Source organism: Stenella coeruleoalba (assembly GCF_951394435.1).
Source record: "Stenella coeruleoalba genome assembly, chromosome: 13".
NCBI classification, from domain to species: domain Eukaryota; kingdom Metazoa; phylum Chordata; class Mammalia; order Artiodactyla; family Delphinidae; genus Stenella; species Stenella coeruleoalba.
The window spans coordinates 81,835,912-81,858,829 of record NC_137159.1 but is presented as its reverse complement, the minus strand read 5'-3'; the positions used below and the strand labels follow the sequence as shown (position 1 = coordinate 81,858,829).

General features: G+C 45.2%; 1 protein-coding gene across 1 annotated transcript in view; it reads left to right on the top strand.

Annotated features, from left to right (window-relative positions):
• Positions 1 to 22,918, top strand: part of GREB1 (growth regulating estrogen receptor binding 1) — a 133,483-nt gene that overhangs the window by 6,391 nt on the left and 104,174 nt on the right. The window lies entirely within an intron of this gene.

Below are 22,918 nucleotides of genomic sequence, written 5' to 3'. Positions count from 1 at the left end.
ACTTGACCACCCTTAGAAAACGGCACAAAAAGTTTTACTTCAAGGATATACAGTGGGAAAAGATGCAGCCTTGCCTTAGCCCTCTCAGTCTCTTAGCCCCTTCTTCATTATCTTTTATGCCATTTATTTGTCTCTGTAACACAATAATTTGCATTTTCTTTACACCACCAAATTATGGGCTTCTTGAGGACAGCAATTTGTGCCTTAATTTTGTTTGACTCCCTCTAGTGGCCAGCCAAGACTTGGCATGTCACAGATGTTCAAAATATTCCTTTGGTGGGCAGGGGGGAGTATATTTCAGGGGCTGTGTGGGAACCCAGGTCCTCTCAGAGATGTGCAATGACAAATCTTGATCTAACTGACTCCCATTACCCTTTCATAGTGGAAAACTTCAAACGTCTACAAAAGTGGAAAGGTCATATGCTGAGCTTCTGTGTGATCTCATCCAGTTCAACAACTGTGAACACTATCAATTTTGCCTCTTCTTCCTCCTCCCTCCCCGCCCTGCAACCCTCCTGGATTACCCTGAAGTAAATCCAAGACATTACAGCATTTCATACCCTTGGATTTTTGATGATGAGTTTACCTCCGAATCCACCGAAAAGGGCATGTTTTCAGGAAGGTGGGCTTGCTGGGAAGCTGTGTAACAGACATGCCAGTGACCTGCCTACCTTGTTCTGCCTTGACCTTGAGCAGGTTGGCTCTCTGGCTCACCTATCTGTCACCTGAGGAGCTTGGCCTAGGTAATCCATGAGCTTCCTTCCAACTTGTACTTTGTTCCAGCTCAGGTCTGCCTTGTAGTCTAGTGTGGTAGTTCTCAAATTGTCGTTGCTGGGCCAGCAGCTTCGGCAGCACCAGGGACCTTGCACAAAATGCAGATTCTCAGGCCCCATACCCAGCCCTACTCAGAAGCTCTGGGAAGGGGTAGATTTGCCAATAATTTGTGGTTTAATAAGCCCTCCAGGTGATTCTGATGAACAGTCAAGCTTGAGAACCACTAATCTGTGAAAGTAGACAAGAGGTCTATAAGCTCTTAAAAAAAAAAAAACGAACAGGGGACTTCCCTGGTGGTCCAGTGGTAAAGAATCCGCCTTACAATTCAGGGGACAACGGTTCGATCCCTGGTCAGGGAACTAAGATCCTATGTGTGGCAGGGCAACTAAGCCCGCATGCCACAAGTACTGAGCTCACGCGCTGCAAACTGTAGAGCCCGTGCGCCCTGGAGCCTGCGCGCCACAACTAGAGAGAGAAAACCCACACGCCACAACTAGAGAGAAGCCCTCATGCTGCAATGAAGATCCCGCGTGCCGCAAATAAGACCCGACACAGCCAAAAAATAAATAAATTTTAAAAAAAAAGGAAATCCTACTGGAAATTGTGCATTCACCCATCATCGAGTTCGATAAGTCAGTACAATGTCAGCTTCTTCCCTTTGTGCAGAATGAGACCAATGGTGGAGTGACTGTGAGATCTTTTGTTGATCAGGAACTCTGATTGATAGTTACAGTTCTTGACTCAAAAAGATTTGGGAAAGAAATGATTAGATAAAATGTTTCTGAACTGAAGTATATGTAGGCAATTTTCATTAAAAACAAAAAAAAGAAAAGGTCGAGAACCACTTCATGGGACACACCACATTTGTCATTACATATTTATTTGTTTGATGTCTTATCTCCCCCGTGGCACATGGTAAGTGCTGTGAAGGGTCAAGTCTGCTTTACTCACCGTCCTGCCCCGGCACCCAGGACAATGGCTGGTCAATAGTATGTGTTTAGTAAATATTTGAGGAATGAATGAGCTTTGTTCTTTAGGGAACTTACAGAACTCTGGACAGAGCCAAGCCTAATACTGGTAGAAACAATTAGAGAACAATTAAGGGTTCTATTTTGAGGCCTTGACTACAGTGTAGGAGAATTTGAGCCAAAAGTTCAGTTAGTTTTATATTTGTCACATAAAAGTATCTATTATGTGCTTAGCAGTATCTTGGCCTCTGGGGAGAAGTATGGAAGGCAATACAAGAAAAGAGTAAAACAAGGAGCTCGTGCTAATACGACTATTTCATTGGTTGGTAACTACCTTGCATTCCAGTGCTTTCAGGCATAAGAGTTAGCCAAATAATAATAATTATTAGAGCCACCGCAATCCTTGGGCATCTACCACGTAAAAAGTATTTTATGAGAATCGCCTAAATATCTGTTCCCTGACGTGAGCTTATTGGTAAATTTTGAAATTTTGTATTTTAACAAAATAAAAGCTCATTGATACCTTCATTTGTAAAAATTAAAAACGAGGTTAGAAAGTTGTTTCCAAAATTTAAACATCTGCAGACATCATGGTCTGTAAAGGTAACACGAGTTTTAGCATCATTTATTTAATACATACCTATCTATTGAGTATGTACCATGTGCCAAGTACTTGTCTAAGTGCTGGAGATACAGCAGTGAACAAATCAGGCAATTCCTGCCCTCCTGGAACTTACATTCTAGCGGTAAGATTGGCAGTGAACCTCTGTGCTGTAAGTGATTTTCATTTTCATAGAAAATGTGTTAAAGATTCTGTTATCTAAGATCACAGTCTGGCCATCTATAAGCTGTAATATGTTACAATCCATGGAGACCAAGCAGACAGGTGTGGGCATTCCTGCTAACCCCTCTGAGCTGCGAGATGCCCACTCTTTCCTCCTGATACCTTTCCTACCCTATGTGACACATGCATTGGGGGTGGGGAGCGCCAGGGTCGATCCATTACCAAGGCTTAAAGTATTTATGATTTTTAAAGTAAGATGCATAATAAGAAAGATCCAGTATTGCCTTCTTGCACTGCCCTGTATTAGCTTGGGCTGTCATAACAAAATACCATAGACCAAGCAGCTTAAGCAGCAGAAATTTATTTCTCACAATTCTGGAGGCTAGAAATTCAAGATCAAGTTTCTGGTTGATTTGGTTTCTGGTGAAAAGCTCTCTTCCTGGCTTGCAGGTGGCCACATTCTTGCTGTATCCTCACATGGCCATTCCTCACCTCCTCCCATAGGAGTGTGGAGAGAGGGAGAGAGAGAGAGAAAGAGAAAGAGAGACGGAGCCCTCTACTGTCTCTTGTAATAAGGACATTAACTCTGTTGATCAGGGCCCCACCCTTATGACCTCACTTACAACACACTGGGAGTTAGGGCTTCAACATACGAACTTTGGGGGGACACAAGTCTTCAGTCTATGGCACACTCCAAAGATTGCCCCCTTAGGTGAGCATTCTCAGTTTTGGAGCCTGCAGTTTTAGGGTTGGTTTGCAAGAGCACACAGGGGCTCCCAGCACTGGTTTGGGGGGTTTAGAGGAGGAACGAGACTCTTCTTCTGAAGTGTGTGAGGCTGGAGCACACATAGGTGACACCATTATTGTCGGTAATCTTTTTTGTACCTGGCAGGGAGACTGAGTGTGTATACCCCTGTGCAACCCCAGGGCAACACATGACAGGGTACTTACCTGTAGGTGTTTGTGGGTTGTTGGTAGACAGTTCTGGACTGGAAACAGCACACAAAAATTGCTAAGTCCTTCAGAGGGCAAGTTCTTCTGGATTTGAGCCATCAGATGAATTCCCTGCCATGCTAATAAGATCTACCACCATTATTCACACATTTCTTAAATGTCCTGGTTTATTTTGATGTTGAAGGCACACGTATAGACCACCCTTTACAAAGGATTCCGTTTGGCCCTCTCTGCTTCTGGCTTGACAAAGGATTCTGTTCATTTCCTGTGCCTCTGCTTCCTGCTGACATTCTTGTCTTCTGTTAGACTTGAATGTGACTCAATTTAGGAGTAATATATCACGAGACCCATCTGGACCTTGGATTTACTAGGGCTTCCTTGCTCTTTGGAATCCATCATTCCCATGTTTTAGATTGAGAAGGTCTCACAGAACTGGTCAATCGCAAAAGTGGGACCTGATCCTCAAACTCTATCTCCTAGGTAGTGAGGGATGATCTGTGTGCATTTCTGTGCCTTTCTCTTCACCCACATTCACTCTGAAGGTGATTCTGCAGGTGGCCATTCTATTGCATTGCTTTTGCAGTTTTGCCACCCAAGGGTGAGCCTGTGAGTCAGGGGTTAGAAATAAGAAAATGGAAGCCCAAAGAGGAAACCTGGGAACAGATTTGAGTAGCTAATTCTGGCGCATCTAGTAAGATTTAAAAATTAAATACCATTTAACTACTTGAAGGCATTTGAATAACAGGGTCCTGCAAAGTTAGTGACCTTCATTATAGGCTCGACTGAGTTTGGTTGTATTTTCACATTGTAAGAGTTTCACAGAGTTTTCATTTTAGTAGTGTAAATTTTTTCAGTTGTGATAGGAATATAACTTTGCAGTTATTTAGTTAGGTACATGGAAGTAAAACCCAGTTCCTCCTCTCTTATGATTTTGAGTGGAGTAAAGGCAATGGGAACTAACATTTCATGGCTGTTCTGGCCAGGTTCTGAGTTGGACTGATAGCACCTATGAGGTGTAGCTATTATCATTTCCATTTTATATGTGGGAAAAGCAAAGTCCAGAGAAGTTCAGGAACTTGATCCAGGTCATGTAGAGGTGAGATGCTGTACCAGATGTGAAGGCACATCTGTCTGACCACAAAGCTATACAACTGTGAAGCCAAATCTTAGCCCCACGCAAAAAGTCTCTGTCCATTCTGTCACCTGTCCAAACTGTCATCTGTTTCAAATTAATTCCTACTTGTACTTTTCATTTGTCTGTCATTCAGTCTCCCTTCTCTTAGCCCTGACCCCAGGGCTGGTCAGAGTAACAGCCATATCTCAGGATAAACATTCTGCCTTTATCCTTTCTATCATCTTCCCTGTTTCTTTCTGAGAACCTGCATTTTTTCACAGGCTTTTATGGGGTGTTAGCCTAAAAGAAAATCTTCATTTGGCCCTCTCTTTTGCTAAGATATTTGTTGGTTTTGTCCAGAGAATTAGGCATTATGATTTCTGTAGCTCTAAGATACCTTTGCCTGACTGTATCCAGGATGCTGGCTTGATTTTACTTTCATCTTCTAATTACAATCTTTCTTCTGTTCATTCATGGCTGTTCACAGCATCTCTTAGACGCGAGTAGAGGAGAGAGATTCTTGGTTGAACAGAAAACCAGAACTACTATGAGCTCACATCTCTGAAGTTTAAATTGTCTTCCCAAAATGTTAGTTTGAGAGCAAATTCAGTCAGTGTGCTTGATCAATAACTCCATATTAAATGCTCACTGTGTCATTGTACATCGTATTGCATTAGGTGTGGCAAGGGACACCCAGGGGCAGTGCGGACCTTGCTTTCAAGGGGTAGTTTGTAAACTATAGACATATGAAGTATTGCTGCTATCCTTACTAATGGCTACAGACATGATACAAGTTTAGAAAAAGTAGTATTTGGGCTGGTGTGTTTGTGGACAGAGAGGAAGTGAATCTGATTGACAGCAGATGAGAGGAGAAAGGAGCAGGTAGACTTTGACCTAAGCTCGGTTATCTTACATGGGCCATATCACTAATCCTTACTCAGTGAGGTGGAGGGTTGGACCCATTGTAGACATGAGGACATGAAGGTGTGGAAAAGCCAGTGGACTTGCTCAAGGTTACATGGGCAACAAGTGGTGGAAAATCCATTTTTATCTGACTCCAAAGTGGGAGTGAGGCCTGCACAGAGCCAGGCTGATGAGATGGGCTTGTGTATGTGTGTGGGGTGTGGTCTGAGGGCACCCCAACACCAAGCCACTTCCCCCGACTTCTTACCACACAGACTGCGAAGACTTTGGCGTTTTAAGATACCTTCAGGATTCTTGGGTCCCACCCAGACCTTATGAATTAGAATCTTTGATGCATCTGCATTTCAAAAGCCCTCCAAGGGAGTCTTATGCATGCTGTAGGGTAAGAAGCACTGCTCTGTGGAGCTGCTCTCTCACTGCCCTGGCAAGAGGCCACTGGAAGGGCTCTTTGGTCTAGAAAGCTGGAGTCCATCCTGACACAGCTTCCTTAGTCAGACTTGCCTTTAGATGATGATGATCCTGCATCTGTTTACATGGCAGTGACCTGAGTGGTTAAGCTAATGAGAGTGTACTTAAGAGCTGGTATCTGGAGTCATGCAGACCCAGGGTCACATGTGGACTCGGCTATACTTGGGCAAGTGACCTAATCTTCTCTAGGTCTGTTTCTTCATCTATAAAATGGGGTCAGTGATAATAAACACCTAGTAGAGCAGTGGCAAGAATTCAGCGTGTTCCATGTCAGGTGTTAGAATATTGCCTTCTACATAGAAAGAGCCCAGACGCCTTCCCCTCCCCCTCCTTCTCCTGCTACTATTACTACTCCTCCCCATCTTCCACCACTTCTTCCCCTTCCTCGTCATCGTGATGACGATGATGATATTATCACCCACATCCTGTCTCTGGGTCTTAACACAGTGGTGCTCACTTCCCACCGCTGTCCACACCTCTTGCTCAGTTCCTACGGTGATGATGCCGGGTCATCCTGTGACCTCTAGGCTCCCCCCATGTGACACGGATCCACTTGATGGGGAACTGGGCCTGTACCATCGTCTGCTCATCTCACTTATTTTTCTTTAGCGATGCTGCCTGTGAGCGGTGTTCTTTGAGCGTCGTAACTGGGAAGCAGTTGGTAGTTTCGCACAACTGGCTGCCGTGGTTTGTGAAGCTCCTACGTCGTGCCAGCATTTCACATCATCCCTGAGCCTCAGCACAGCCTCAGGATGTAGAGTCTGTGATACACATTCTACAGCTATGTAAACTGACGCCCAGAGGATTACCTGCTGGGAAGCACCATAGGAGATTGCTATTTTTGTAGATCGAAATAGTATAATGGCCATTTCGAATGGTTTAACCTAATACTTTCATCATACCGCATAAATGTTTTTCACACACTAAAAGAATGGTCCTGGGAGTTCCCTGGCGGTCCAGTGCTTAGGACTTGGCGCTTTCACTGCCGAGGGCCCGGGTTCAATTCCTGATGGGGAACTAAGATCCTACAAGCCATGCGGCTCGGCCAAAAAGGATATTTTCTTATTTCTTCTAACCAGAATATTACCTGAAAGGACACATTAAAAAAATTGTGGTCATGCACTTTTCCAAGCATTTCACAATGTAACTCAGTCCTCACAACAGCCTTATGAGGCGGGTGCTGTTATCGGCGCCCTCATCTTACAGATGCGGAGCCGAGGCACAGAGACGTTAAGGAGCTTGTCCAAGGCCACACGCCAAGAGGTAGCAGAGACACAACATGGACACAAGCAGTCTGGGCCCGGAGCCTGGGCTCTAAGCCTCCTGAATCTTGGGGTAAGGGGCTTTTTCTCGAGTAAGCAGCATTTTTGCTGCTGTGGACTTTGGACAAGTGGGGGCAGGAAGGGCACGGGCCTCTGTGAGCACCTCTGTGAACCTGTGTTAGGTGCTCTGTGTACCCTCTCATCTAACTTTAGCAGGAGACTTGTGATGTTTTCCTCACCTCCCATTCTACAGGTGAGGAAAACCAGCTGGATTTCAAGCCTCCTGGTGTCTGACTGCAGAGCTCTGTCTGTCCTTATGCTGGGTGCTGCTTCCCTCTCCTTTCACTCCTCCTGTGGTGGAATTACCGCTGCGACCGTTGTCAGGAATCCGGTTTCTCAACCTCCTGCTCTTTGCTCTGTTGAGACCCAGCCCTGGCCACTGCGCTGCTCTTAACTCTCAGACTGGGATTCGGGTCGCCAATGGGGTCTTCTTTAAAGGATTGGATCATCATGGTAGGGCACAAAAGTGCCTTGTTGGGATTTTATACGGATTTGGGTTCATTTACACGGGTGAAAATGAATAGAATCAGACGGGGCCCTTGGACGTGCCCTTCTAATCCCCATTAACACTGGATAAAGCCTGCAAATTCCCAGAGAGATTTCTCACGTGGAGACAATGGTAAGAAGCAGCAGTGCGTCTTCTCCAGCCTGTGGCCACACTCGAATGTCTTACTAACAAAGCAGGTGGTCTGGACAAGAGCTTTTTCTCCTGCTCAGGTAGCAGTGTTATGGCAACTTGCTAGCAAGACTATCTTTTGAAAAATGCTGAGAGATATTATTTATTTTTAATTAACATTTTAATTTTGAGGTATTTATAGATTCACATGCAGTTGTAAGAAATAATACAGAGCTCTCATGTGCCTTCTACTCAGTTTCTCCCAAGGGTAACATCTTGAAACTCTAGTACGATATCACAGCACTGATACAGTCAAGATACAGAATTGTTCCATCACCACAACCATCCCTCATGCTGCTTTTGCGGAGACATGGCTGCTTCCCTTTCACTCCTGCCATCCCCTATCCCTGCCCCCTGGCAATCACTGCTCTGTCCTCTAGTTCTATAATTTTGTTGATTCAAGGATGTTATATAAAGAGAATTATATAGAATGTGATCTCCTGAGATTGTCCCTCCCCACACCCCGCCCCAGCATAATTCCCTGGAGATTCATCTAAGTTCTTTTGAGTATTAATAATTCATTTCTTTTAAACTGGTGCAATCACTATGGAAAACAGTATGGAGGGTCCTCAGAAAAGCTAAAAATAGAGCTGCCGTGTGAGCCAGCAATCCCACTTCTGGGCATATACCTGGACAAAGCTACAATTCAAAAAGATACATGCACCTCTATGTTCACAGCAGTGCTATTCACATTAGCCAAAACATGGGAACAACCTAAATGCCTGTCAGCAGATGAATGGATAAAGAAGATGTGGTACTTATATACAATGGAATACTACTCAGCCATAAAAAAGCATGAAATAATGCCATTTGCATCAACATGCGTGGATGGACCTAGAGGTTATCATACTAAGTGAAGTAAGTCAGAAAGAGAAAGACAAATACCATGTGATATTACTTATATGTGGAATCTAAAATATGACACAAATGAATCTATCTGTGAAACAGACTCACAGACATAGAGAACAGACTTGTGATTGCCAAGGGGAAGGGGGGGTGGGGGAGGGATGGACTGGGAGTTTGGGATTAGTTGATGCAAATTATTATATATAGAATGGATAAACAACAAGGTGTCCTACTATATAACACAGGGAACTATATTCAATATCCTGTGATAAACCATAATGGAAAAGAATATGAAAAAGAATGTATATATATGTATAACTAAATCACTTTGCTGTACAGCAGAAATTAACGTTGTAAATTAACCATTCTTGAATAAAATAAATTCAAAAAAATAACATTCCTTTTTATTGTTGAGCTGTATTCCAAGCTGTGGCTGGGCCACAGTGTAACCATTAACGTGTTGAAGAATATGAAAATTGTTTCTGGTTTTTGACTATTATGAATAAAGCTGGTGTTGACATTTGTGTACAGGGTTTTGTGTAAACATAAGTTTTAATTCCTATAGTATAAATATCCAGGAGTGCAATGGCTGGATCTTATGGTAGTTGAATGTCTAATTTTATAAGAACCTGCAAAACAGTTTTCCAGAGTATCTGTACCATTTTACACTCCTACCAGCAATGCATGAAGATCCGGTTTCTCTGCATTCTTGACAACATTTGGTATTGTCACTATTTTCTCTTTTAGACATTCTGATGGATGTATAGTGATATCTCATGGTGGGTTTAATTTGTATTTTCCTATTGGGCTAATGAAGCTGAACATCTTTTCCTGACTTACGTGCTTTCTGTTTATCCTCTTTGGCAAAATGTCTCTTTTATGTCTCTTGCCCATTTTCTAATTGGATTTTTTTTAACTGTTGAGTTTAAGAGTTAAAAAAGTATTACAGGTGCTAGTCTTTTGTTGGATATGTGGTTCGCAAATATCTTCTTCCATTCTGTAGTTTGTCTTGTCTTTTCTTAACAGGGTCTTTTGCAGAGCAAAACTTTTAAATTTTGGTGAAATCCAGTGTGTCAACTTATCAATTTTTAAGGATTGTGCTTTTGGTGTCAAATCTAAAAACGTTTTGCCTAGCCCTAGATCATGAAGATTTTTGACTCTTCTTGGTTGTTTTTTTTTTCCTAGAAGTTTTATAGTTTCGTTTTACATGTAAGTCTGTGATCCATTTTGAGTTGATTTTTGTATAAGGTGCAAAGGTTTAGGTTAAGATTCATTTCTTTGCCTACGGGTATCCAATTGTTCCAGCACCGTTTGTTGAAAAAGCTCTTTCTCCTCCATCGAGCTGCATTTGCAATGATTTCTTCTAAGATTTTAAGAACTGATATATTTGCCTTTTTCTTATCGAGGCAGATAGACTGGGCCACATAAGCGCCTACGGTTTGTACAATAAATTTGAGTTGCTCGTGTAGCTAATTATAGTCAGGCCATCCACAAGGGCATTTCAGCTGAGGGACCCTGGGGGTCAGGACTTGATGGCAGCTGTGGAGGAGTGAGAGTCAGGGCCCCGGGGACTCTGGATGGGAGGCTGAGCTTCTCCGGAGTTTTGCTGCTGCTGGGCAGCTGGGCCGCTTCCTCTTCCAGGCAGGGGTGGTGACACCGGGTGTTCTGGGTCGGCCTGGGGCACGCTGACCTGCTGGTGGACTTGACCTTGTGGAAGGCACGGGCATGACCGGGTTAGGTTCCCACTTCGTCTCACCCGTCATCTGCAGCCCTGCCTGATCCCTGGTGATCTCAGCTGTCAGCTCCTGTGAGGTTTCCCCAACCCCGACCCCCAGTGCAGCCTCCAGCAGCTGGCGGTTTCAAAACTTGTATCTAGAACACGCAGGACTCCAGTGCCATCTTGGGAGTGTGGGTTTGCACTGAAAAATTTGTGATTATTTTTAAATGTTTTCTATTACACACAGGTGTTCACTAGAGAAAAAACTAGATAGCACAGTTCAGCAAAACTTATCTGTAATCCCCATACCCTGAGATAATCCCTGTGAACACAAAATTATTAATTTTGAAAGGAAGATTTTTTTTTTTTTCTCATTTCTTTCACCAGCTGGACCATCCAGACACAAAGCTGGTTTGGAAAAAAAAGAAAAGAAAAAAAGAAATTGTTCTCTCATTGGCTGCATCTGGAGAGAGGTTTTGGCACTGCGGAGCGTGCCGCAGATGTGGCCTGTGTGTGTGAGGGCACAGGTCAGTACTGGCAAATGCAACTTCACCCAAAGGTGGGGTACCAAGGCCGGTGGGACCAGTGCTGCCAGAATGATCTTTTGTGTCCGCTGCTCAGCTGTCCAGGATCATGGCTGCGGACATCAAAGACATGTCTAAACACTGTTATCTGGCCCTATCCTTTGCCCTGACTGTGGAAGGGGTCTCCCCACAGGGAGCCCTGGAGAGCAGAGCCCCTGCCTTCCGTCCCACTATTAATTCCACGTAAGAGTGGATCAGTAGTATTTGCATTAGCCATGGACCTCCGTCTCTCTGTTTTGTTCTGAGAAAAAATTTGTTGACTTACCTAATTAAAAGCTTAAAAAGCATTTTCTTTACATTTCTTTACGTTATGTGTGTTAATTGTAGAAAAGTTATAAAACACAGAAAAATACAAAACCCCAAACTATAATTCCTCCACCTAGAAATAACCATTGTTTGCCTTTTAGGAAGTTCTTGTCTTTTTCATGTTCACATACAATAGAAATTTTACAAAAAATGCTATCCTCCTGTACGTAGTTTCCCCGTAGGTGTGCCAGGACTCGTCAACCATGTCATTGCTGCAAACATTCTACTGCACAAATTTTGATATCTGCAGAGTTCTATCATATATCATTTTTACATAATTTCTTTACATTTTAGAATTGTGGCTTAAAAATATTAAGATGGTATTGTTACCTTTTCTGCTTAGCAAACAATTCTTATTGTAGCAACTAAAACATTGTGTATACAATTACCTGCTTTTGTTTACTGTAGGAACTTTGTAAAGGTATGTTCAAGTAATAGATTGTTACTTTGCTAGTTCAAATGGTTCTGGCTGCTTGGGATAAGGGAACCACTGAGACTGACTCAGTTTTGCTGAACAAATAGTGGATGCTTGACATCTTTACAGCAGGGAATGGATTCTGGTCAGACTTCTGAACACATGGGCACCTCTGTGGGGGAAAGGCTCACAAGGGGAACAGCAGATCGGTCCCCGGTGCATTTTCCTAGGCCAACTTTTGGCTAAGAAACATTAAGAGAGAAAGTGTAGAGAGTGCTGGCAAAGTAGTTTGATTTCGGTGTTAGCCTGCGATGTAAATGTAACAGATCATGAGATACCATTTTACTCCACATTTTCATCTATGATGTGACTTGGCCGTGATGCCGGGCTCAGGTTTTTGGTCCCATCTTAGAGTCCTCGGTCAAGCGCTGTGCCAGGCTCTTTGTCCTGACCACACTGCATGTCATCGCCTGTTCACCTGCACGTTCCCTGCATGGATTACCCAGATTTTGAAGGCAGGAAACCAGGCTCCATCACTCGGGCACCCATGGGACCCCAGCTGAGTGCTGCAGCCTCCTGGCCAGTGAACATGTTCAACCCCTTTAATTCAGTGGTGTGCCCTAAGACTTTGCAGTTATTCACATAGGTCCCAAGCTCTTTTGAGTATATTGCCGTGGTGGTGGTGGGAGCTGAGAGGCAAAAGGATGTGACTGAGAGGACGGCATCTTGTTTCCACCATGGGATTCTTTCCGTGATGGGATGTGAAGAATTTTAGACAGGTTTCCTGAATTACTGTTACCCAGTTCATTACTAAGGGAAGGTGTTTTAGATACTATTTTATATTATACTTTTACCAAAGGAAAAGATACTTTTGAGATGCTTCTTGTTAGGTTTGCTTTATTTTGTTTTCAGGAACCATAATTTTTTTTTTTGGCCATGCTGTGTGGCTTGTGGGATCTTAGGTCCCCGACCAGGGGTCAAACCCGGGCCCTCGGCAGTGAGAGTGCAGAGTTCTAACCCTTGGACTGCCAGGGAATTCCCAGGAATCATACTCTTAGGGTTCCCTTTCTATTTATGTTTGGGCGGAACTGATTTTTTTTTTTTTTTTTTTTTCACTCATTAGAGCCTGGATTTCCTTGTAAGTTTACAGAACCAGTACAACTTGGCGCCTCCCTCAGTTCAGCTGTTTGCTCCTTTATTAGTGAATCTGAATAAAGGCAATAATAACAAATAGGATGAACATATTTACTGGCCACAAACATTGTATCAGGTACTTCATCTGTATCTCCATCTACTTTATGTATCGTTTCATCTGTAGCACTTCATAGAGTGAAGGCTTATAGGGGGTTCTGTAGGGCTTAGAGAAGGGCTGCATGATTTAATGCTCCAGCAAGCCCGCAGAGGTAAGTTTTATTGTCTTCAGAGTTGAGGACTAGAGGCTGAGAAAGCCCCAAGGACAGGGTCATGCAGCTTGAAGGGGTCAACTGGGATTCAAACTGAAGTCTATGCAGCCTCAAGGCTGTGTTGGTGCCACTGGCTTGGTCAGTTTTTGGGGCGGGGGGCGTGCAGGCTTCATAGACAGAGCTGGAAAAGGAGGGGCAGTGGCGCTGACTGATACAAGAGCTTTCCAGAGGGTTAAGGGACCACCTTGTGGTGGTAGGGGCCTCATCTCAGCCCCCAGCCTGGATAGAGGTTTCACACATGCCCGAGGTCAGAGATGACCTCCCAGCGCAGACACCCTTGTAGTTCTAAGGCTGTTGGACGATGTCATTTACTGTTTTATTGATTTCCTCAGAAATTCTCGTGAGGTACTTCTGTGGGGAAAAAATAATTAAAAAAAAAAAAAAAAAAGGGCTACTTCCTAACCTTAGTAATTCCTGATGTGGTAGAAACAGACTCATCAGCCAGCCAGAACTGTTAGTGCAGCAGCAGCTGCTACTTATTATCTTAAAATTCTCTTTAGATCTTGATATACTTTAGTGGAATGACAATATCTCTTTCCAACTTTTAATTTTGATACAGTATTCTTTTTGCAGTGATGTAACAAAAACGTTTCCAAATCTCTGTATTATATATAATGAGTTTAGAGAAAGGCACACATTCACCAAGATCACGATCAATAATAGACACGGCACCAGAATATTGATTTTGTCCTTGAGGAAATCCAATAATAACAAATCGATGAATTATAACACATGATGAAAGTGGTTGAACTCACCTGTAAACAGACATTGGGAGGAAAGCAGTAGTAACGTATGCTACTAATAACTATTAAATTGGGGGAGATGATGATGTTTAGTGTTGGCAGACACTCAGGGGTGGTGCAAGGGGGCAGAGAGACAGAGCAATTTACTTGTAGTTCTGTGATGAAGAAGTGACAGGCTGGCATCAAAGCTGCCACGTTTGCTTATTGCTACAACAATTATTTATTGAACGCCCGCCGTGTGTCAGGCACCGGGGACAGACTGGTGAGCCAACCCCTCCCTGCCCGTGGCTCCTGTGTGTATGGCTGTTCAGCTGAGCTGGGGGAGACAGACTTTATCACACGATCCCTGAATGAATGAGGAGGGATGCACTCAGATAGGAAGAAAGTTCCAGAGAGCAGAGAGCAAAGAAACGTGACCTAGATTGGAACTTGATCTGAAGAGGACTTGGCAATAACTGCAGGACCAGGGGGTGTGGTGGTGGGTCTGGAGGAGGTTTGCCCTGACCCAGGAAGCAGTGCGAGCATTTCAGGGCTCAGCCCCCACGGCCCGTGCCTGCGATGGAGGCGGTGGGGTGGATGTCTGGAGGGCAGAGGTGTGCAGCCTGGGGGGCAGGTGGGGACCTGCCCAGAAAACCTTTGGGCGTTTGTTAAAGATGAGAGAGCTTAACCACAGAGCGATGGGAAGCTGCTGCCGGGGCTTCAGGCGCTGGGGCGGGCCTGGGGAGCCGTGGCCGGGTCGGTGGGCTGTCCCCCGACTCTGTGTCCTTTGCGAGATGCCTCTGGAAACTTGACGTTCTCCACGAAGCTTTCTTTGAGGCCTTTGAATGTGACAGCAGATGGAGCTGAAGGGGCTGGGGGGCGTCTAGCCTTCAGTTTTCTGAGCTGGCCTCCTGGTGGTCTTCCAGGGGACCTCCAGTGGAGATTTAGCCACAGGGTTTGGGACTCAGCGGTGAGCTTTTTCAGACAGTAGCCATGATCGGTATTTCCACCGTGTGTTTCCTCTATTGCAAGCCCTGTAACATCGCGAGAATTTGAGGCACTGAGGACCGTTGACGGGGTGATGCCCTCTTGCTTGTCCACACCCTCCCCGTGTGAAAGTCCAGCAGAGTCCCGGGCTTCCAAGAAACTTCCCCTATGTTTGCAGATATTCACTGATCTCTCTTTTCTACTCTGTTTGAAGCTTATTGTCCACCCGATGATTTGGGGGAAAGGTAGCATTAAGTGTAACCGCATCAACACAAGTGAGCCCTAGGTCTTTGATGGCAGGGGAGGAAGGATTTACTCTGCACTTCCCAGCTCAGCACACCTGGGACCCAAAGCACCTGGCAAGCGTCTGTTGTGTTATACACACAGCTGGAGAGAAGCCAGCACCTGCTTCTTCCTTTGCTTTCCTCAACTCCAGGTCTCCTGGCTTCAGCTTCTGTGAGGAGTCAGAGGACCAAATCAGAGGGTCTGACATTCATAGATGCTGCAACTAGATTCAGATTTTCTCATTTTCCATCCAGTTCGACAAGAGAGGGAGCCTCTTTCCTCCCTGTCTTCTTCCTTCCCTCTGTTGTGTGTGTGTGTGTGATGGGTAGGGGGAGGTGGGGGGACATCTGTAGAGTCTCTGAAAGCGGGCAGTCTGGCTCCCCCTCCCATGAGCAGAGGCGAATGGAACAGGGGTTCACATCATTCACTTCCTGAATCCTGTTCCCAGGTGAGTTTCAGGGCCTTCATCTCTGGGCACAGACATCTCAAGATGGATGGATAATTAGAAGATATACATCTGTGCCCTCACCTTTGGGGTCACTTGGTAGATTAAATTCATTTAATCCTGAAAAGGTCAAGTAGGAGAGGCGTATTTGCCCACACATAAGGGCCCTCCTTTCTCCACAAGCCTGGGATGGCTGTGGTGTGTTTAAAAAGAAATTTAGAAATGTCCTTGTATATATGAACATGTGCCATGTACATCATATACATGGAAGAAGCTATTTTCTGAAAGTATAACATGAACATGTGTGCTGTGGATGTTCTTATATGTTTGTTTCCCTAAAGTGGCAGGGATGGGAAGCAGGCCTTAGGCAAGATTTAGTCACTGACTTCCTTGGGCTTCCCAGGGAAGCTCTTTGGATGGGATTTCCTCACCTGGAAAACTAGGAGATGGGACGAGGTAATGTCGGTCCCGTTCAGCGATACCATCCCCCGTGGCCTGGGAGCGTTGTTTCTAACCATGATGCATTCTTCCCTCAGTCTTTGCTTGAGTGAAGATGCTGGGATTTCCTATCCTTTGGAAGGGAGCCGGCTGTGTAAGCAGGTGGTGAACAAGCGGCTGAGCCAGGGAGGGAACTGCCGGGCTGTGTGCAGATGGCTTCCCTGGGGACTGAGCCTGTGTTAATGGCCTAAGGGGAACCAGCCACACTTTCTCATCAGTAAGGCCAATGATGACGGCCCCTCCGGCCCATGAATCTAAGCTTCTCTTCCCATGATTGATGGCAGGCCTTTTTGCACATCCTCCCCAGATCTGTGGTGTTTTGTTAATTAGGTTATGAGAAACCTACTGTGGCCAATGGAGGACGTTAGGGCGTTGTGTGGTGTATTTATTATTTTTCCAGTAGACCAGATGCCTTTGCAATTAGTTAGGAATTGGTGGTGGCTTTCCCCAAAGTAAACAGATAGAAATAATCGTATAGTTCTCCCTCTCTTTCCTTTATTCATTTATTAAAAGTTCGTTATGCTTAGATGCTGTGACGTGTGCTGGGAGGAAAGAAAGAATGTGGCCTGGGGCTTGCAGCTTGGCTGGTAGGAGAAGGGGGCAAAGTACCATAAAGGGTAATGTGCAGATGCGGGGGTAAGAAGGAGCCCTTTTGGGTGAAAATGTCTCAAAGAGCTTCGTGGAGAAAGGTCACCTGAGTTAATACTTTAAAGAGATGTACTCTTGGGTTATGTGAAGGGGAAAGGACATTCCTGGTGGAGGTCCAATTTTTTAAAAAAAATTACGTGTTAACTGAATATCTTCAGTTTAGTTTACAGCCAGTGTTAACAGTGCTGAAGTCCTCTGGGGTCTCATTTTTCCATACAAAGGAGGCGGTTGGACTTGGAGATGATGAAGGTGTCATCTCAGAGCAGGTGGCTGTCCTGAGACAGAGCAGGTAGAACGAGGAGGGGAAGACTAGCCCTGCTGCTGCCGCTGCCACTCCCAGCTCCTGGTGTTTGGTTCCCGATGTGAGCCAGGCATGGCTCTGAGCACCTGCCGATCGCTGTTTCTATTCCTAACAAAAAACTTGAGACAGGCCTTTATCAGCCCTATTTTCCAGGAGAGGTAAGGGAAACCTGGAGAGGTTAAGTCACTGGCTCGAGGACACAGAGTATGTGCAGCAGGTCTGAATCCAGGGCTCCTGACTCTGCATCCTTTGCATGGGTGTGGACTGTTCCAATATTCCAGACACACGGCCGTGCGTTGTGGTGGAATGTGCTGGGGATGTAACCCTTTGGTTTTCAGAGCTTTAAGGATCAGAGAGTCACCCCCAGTAGACAGTAGTCTTTCTATTTTTATTTATTTTTGTTATTTATTTATTATTTTTGGCTGCGTTGGGTCTTCACTGCTGTGCGTGAGCTTTCTCTAGTTGTGGCGAGCGGGGGCTGCTCTTCGTTGCGGTGAGCGGGCTTCTCATCGCGGTGGCTTCTCTTGTGGCAGAGCACGGGCTCTAGGCGCGTGGGCTTCAGTATTTGCAGCACTTGGGCTCGGTAGTTGTGACTCACAGGCTTAGTTGCTCCGCGGCACATGGGATCTTCCCGGACCAGGGACCAAACCCGTGTCGCCTGCATTGGCAGGCGGATTCTTAACCACTGCGCCACCAGGGAAGTCCCTATTTTTTATTTTTGAAGTATAATTGATTAACAATGTTTGCACAGCAAAGTGGTCCAGTTATATATATATATATATATATATATACACACACACACACACACACACACACATATGTATATATCTATTCTTTTTCACATTCTTTTCCATTATAGATTATTACAATGTATTGAATACAGTTCCCTGTGCTATACAGTAGATCCTTGTCACTTATCTGTTTTACATATAGTAGTATCTGTTAATCCCAAACTCCCAATTTATCCCCCCCAGCCATTGTCTTAAATGCAAAGTCTTTTTGTCACTTTATATGTCTTGTGTGAATTAGATATACTGATTTTGATACAAAATTACACATTAATTAATAATTCATTGAATCAAGAAATTAAAAATATACGATACCAGTTTTGCTGAGTAGGTCATATAACAAGCATTGACATTTCCTCTTGATGAGTCCATAGTAACAACAAAACCATAGTCAGAGCAGCAAAAGTGACTGTCTCTTCTGTTCTAGGTGCTAGATCAGGTGCCTTACATTTGATATTAAGAAACAATGATGGTGAGTATACATACCGTGTTTTACTATTTTAAAGAAGTTGCCCAGAACTTGCTGTTCTGTGAAATGGGCATCATGGTTTCTGATCCAGGAGTCCCCGGGCATGGAGCTCCCATCTCTACAGGCAGGGGCCCTGCTTCTCCAAGTCCCTCCTGCCTCTGAGGGCTGGGTCGAGCCCCACATCAACAGTGGTCCACACCGAACCTGTCCTTTGGCTGCCTCCACTTGAGGCCGGGGTCCTGAGACCACGGAACTGTTGACTTGTTGCCGCGGTCGTCATGCTGGCCTTGGAGTGGGCAGGAAAAAGGCTATTTTCTCCTTTCTGAAATTCTTCTAAGTGGGGACTCTGGCCCTTTAATTCTTTTCATTAAGTCATCTAAACCAGGGCTGTATTGCTTTCCAATAACGTATTGAAGAAATTATCCCAGGAGGGCACTGTAGTCTGGAAAACACAAAACCATGTATGAGAGATGTTTTCAGAGACTCCTGGACGGCTTCTAGGCCATTTCTCCAGTGGTGAAGGTTTGCCCTCTTCTCCAGCAAGTGGAGGGGGGAGGAGAGAGAGGGAGAGAGAGGGATAAAGAGAGAGAATGACCACAAGCAGGCTCCCCCAGGCTGCCTCACTGTCCCCATTGTCCCAAGTCCCAGGCCTGCTCTCCTAGTCCACCTTCCACCCCTAGATCTTCCTTCTCCAGAGATTCTTGGCGGTCGGAATTTCTCTTTCCTTTGGGAGGGAAAACCCCACTCCCTACAACCAGGGTTGTTGGCCTTGCCCCCAGCTGCCTCTCCCCACTCCCTGCATGGGAAAGTTTCCCAGAGTCTTTGTTTTCCAGCAAACAACAGCACCCCACGGGCTCTTCAGCAGAAGAGGCTTTCTGAGCTGGTCTCCCCTCTGTCCTTCACCTTGCCTGGGGAAGACTTGTTTTCCCATCCTCCCTAACATCTTTGATGGCCACTCCCACTTTTGTGCGCCTGAACAAGAACACACAATCCTTCAGGAACAAACAGTCATTTTCTAGGACAGTGTAGACTAAACCCGTATTTAGAATGGAAGAAAACAAAACAAAATAACAAAACATCCTTTCAAAGCCAACATAAACTATAGAGATTTGGCTTCAGCGTGTTGAAGACCATTTCTTTTCTAGATCTACACCATTTTACACCATCATTTGCCAGGTCAATCTTTCTGCTAACTGTTGCCCACCCAAAATGTCCTTTGAGGCTGTCTTCTGTACCCAGAGACTCTCTGCCTGAAAGGCAAATCCAAACTTTTTCCCTTTCCCTTTGATTTGCCAGAAATGACCATTTCCCTTAAGTCCAAAGTTTCAGGGCCAAATCTGCTTTTTCTCCTTTTCCACCTTTTATTATGGAATTTTTTTTTTTTAATGTTGAGCCTTCTTTTAATTTATTTATTTTTATTTTTGGCTGTGTTGGGTCTTCATTTCTGTGCGAGGGCTTCCTCTAGTTGCGGCGAGCGGGGGCCACTCTTCATCGTGGTGCGTGGGCCTCTCACTGTCGTGGCCTCTCCCGTTGCAGAGCACAGGCTCCGGACGCGCAGGCTCAGCAGCCATGGCTCACGGGCCCAGCTGCTCCACGGCATGTGAGATCTTCCCAGACCAGGGCTCGAACCCGTGTCCCCTGCATTAGCAGGCGGATTCTCAACCACTGCGCCACCAGGGAAGCCCTGGAAAATTTTAAACATACACAAAAGAAACAAGAATATTATAATGAACCCCTACATACAGTCTGGCCTCCGTATCCTCAGATTCCACATTCCTAGGATTCAACCAAGCGTGGACTGAGAATATTTGGGAAAAAAAATTCCAGAAAGCTCCAAAATGCAAAGCTAGATTTTGCTGCTCCGGCAACTATTTCCATAGTACTTACATCGTATTAGGACTGTAAGTAACCTAGAGATGACTTAAAGTATTTGGGAGGATGTGCGTAGGTTACATGCACGGATTATGCCATTTTATATGAGGGACCTGCGGATTTTGGTATCTGACAGGGGTCCTGGAAGCAATCCCCTCTGCATACCAAGGGACAATTGTATGCATTTCCCACCTTAAAAAATTAGCAACACATGGACAATTTTGTTTTGTCAATCCTACTAACAGTTTTCTTTTCCCTGCTGGATTATTTTTACGCAAATCCCAGATAAACTGTTTCACCCAAAAATATTTTTGTGTGTCATCTTGAAAGGTATTCTCTTTTCAAGAAACCGTTATCCCACTGAAATAAAAAATTAACAGTAGTTCCCTATTATCCCAAATATCCGGTTAGTACTCAGTTTCCCCTGATGTTTCATTGACCTGCTCTTGCAGTTGATTTGTTTGTTGGAATCAGGATCCAGATGAGGTCCATGTGTTGCGTTTTATTGATAAGTCTCTTAGGACTCTTGATTGATAACAGTTTTTCCTTTTTCCTTGCCATTTATTTGTTGAAAGCAGCAGGTCACTGACCTTTTGCATTTCCCTTCTTTCTGGATTTTGCTGATTGCATCACTGGGCTGCTGTCTAGTATGTAACTTTGTCCCTGTATAATCAGTAAATGGGTGGCTTGATATAGATGCTCGATCAGATTCAGGTTCAGCGTTTGGCCGGAGGTGTCCGAGTGATGGTGTGTACCTTACGTCGCGTCTCGCTGGGAGGCACGTCGCGTCTGAGCGTCCCCCTTTCTGACGTTAGGATTGGCCAGTGGGTTCAGGGATTGGCAGCCTCATCTACCCATTTATAAATTCCCCATCAGCCTTTCAGCGTTGGATTTAGCCACAAGGGACAGTCACTGCCAGTTCATGAGGGACTGCAAAATGATGATACACTAATTTGGAATTCCTTCTTCATTTATTTGCTGGAATTCTTTTAGAAAGGACTCTTCATCATCAGCTGCTTGGCTACCCTGAAATACAGATCACACAGGAAAGGCAGCAGAAGTGCTTAGCTCTTCAACTACCGGTTTTCTGGATAATGAGTTGGTTCCCTAGTGTCCTCCAAAGCCGACCAATGAGTATTTTTTTACTATTGTTATGAAGGTATTGGCTTTTTAGCATTTTCAGTGGGCTCAGTTCTGAGAAGTAATTATTCTTTCTGGTGCTCAAATTGCCCTCCTCTGGCCAACGGCCCAGGTATGGGGCTCACCTCCCCACAGCAGTCTCTCTGAGAGCAAGGCTTCTCCCTGGTGGATGGCCTTGGGAGCGAGATTTCAATGAAGGGGCAGCAGCAGATCACCCTCTCTTCCCATCAAACATTTTTCCAGGGGTCAAAGCTTTTTTAACGTTACCCCATCATCCCCATCTGAGCTGAGGCTCATGGAAGTGAAGTTCTCCCCAAGATGACCTAGCCAGTAAAGGTGGAACTGGGACTCCAACCCAGAAAATCAGGGAGGGAATGAGAACAGGTGGGGGGATGGTGTTCCAGGTGCAGGGGAAAGATAGGGAAAGACAGGAGGGTGAATTCAGGGCAAGGCCAGCTAAAAGAGGGGCACATTGAGTGTGGAGTGGAAATGGCAAGAGCAGCTAGATCTCGGGAGAACCTGGATGCCTTTCTGAGGAGGGATCAGACAAAATCTCTAGGCGACTTGGGTGGCGGAGGGGCGGCTGGGGGTTCACACAGGTGAGTGTCTCCTCAGTCTTACCTGTGCTCCTAATACTCTCCCCTGTGGTGCTTCCTCCCCCGTGTCCATTGTCTCCTCTGCTTCCTGAGCTTCTTGGGAACAGGACCCATTCCTAGTTAAACAGCGAGCCCACACCTGTCCTGAAGCAGACTCTCCTCGTAGATGCCCCAAGTCACTCAGCTCCAAGCTGGGGTAATAACCATAGTCGCTTCTCTTAGGATTGCTGTGGAGATCAAATGAGCTAATACACCTCAGGTAGTGGCCCAGCACTGGTCCGTAGTGAGGACCTCCATAGACGTGGCCTCTGTTGCCGTCAGTGAGACTTTTCTCCCTGCCCGTCACTTTGGCACCTGTGTTCCTAGAAGAACAATCTTGCTTCAGCCTCCCTCGCTCTCTGTCACCAGGGAATTTCTAGCCTGCAGCTGGTGGAATTTCCATGGCACAAGGCGATGGAGTTGTACGTGAAAACAGGGTCAGAAGTGTAAAGGCTTTTTTTTTTCTTCTAAATTGAGGTGAACTTTATATGACATAAGGTGGACCCTTTTTTTTTTTTTTTTGAGGTGGACCCTTTTTCAAGTGAAGGGTTTACTGGCATTCAGTACCTTCATTTGAAAAAGGGCTCTTTGCCTCTGCCATCTCTAGCAACAGCGTCTTTAAATTCTTTTATTTTCATTTTTAGAAGTTTTGGGAGGGACGCAAATGCTACATTTCTATGGATCAGAATGAAACTTCTGTATTTTTTTTGGCTGCGCTGGGTCTTAGCTGGGGCACGCGGGATCTTTTAGTTGCGGCACGTATGCGGGATCCAATTCCCCGACCAGGGATCGAACCCGGGCACCCCCTGCCTT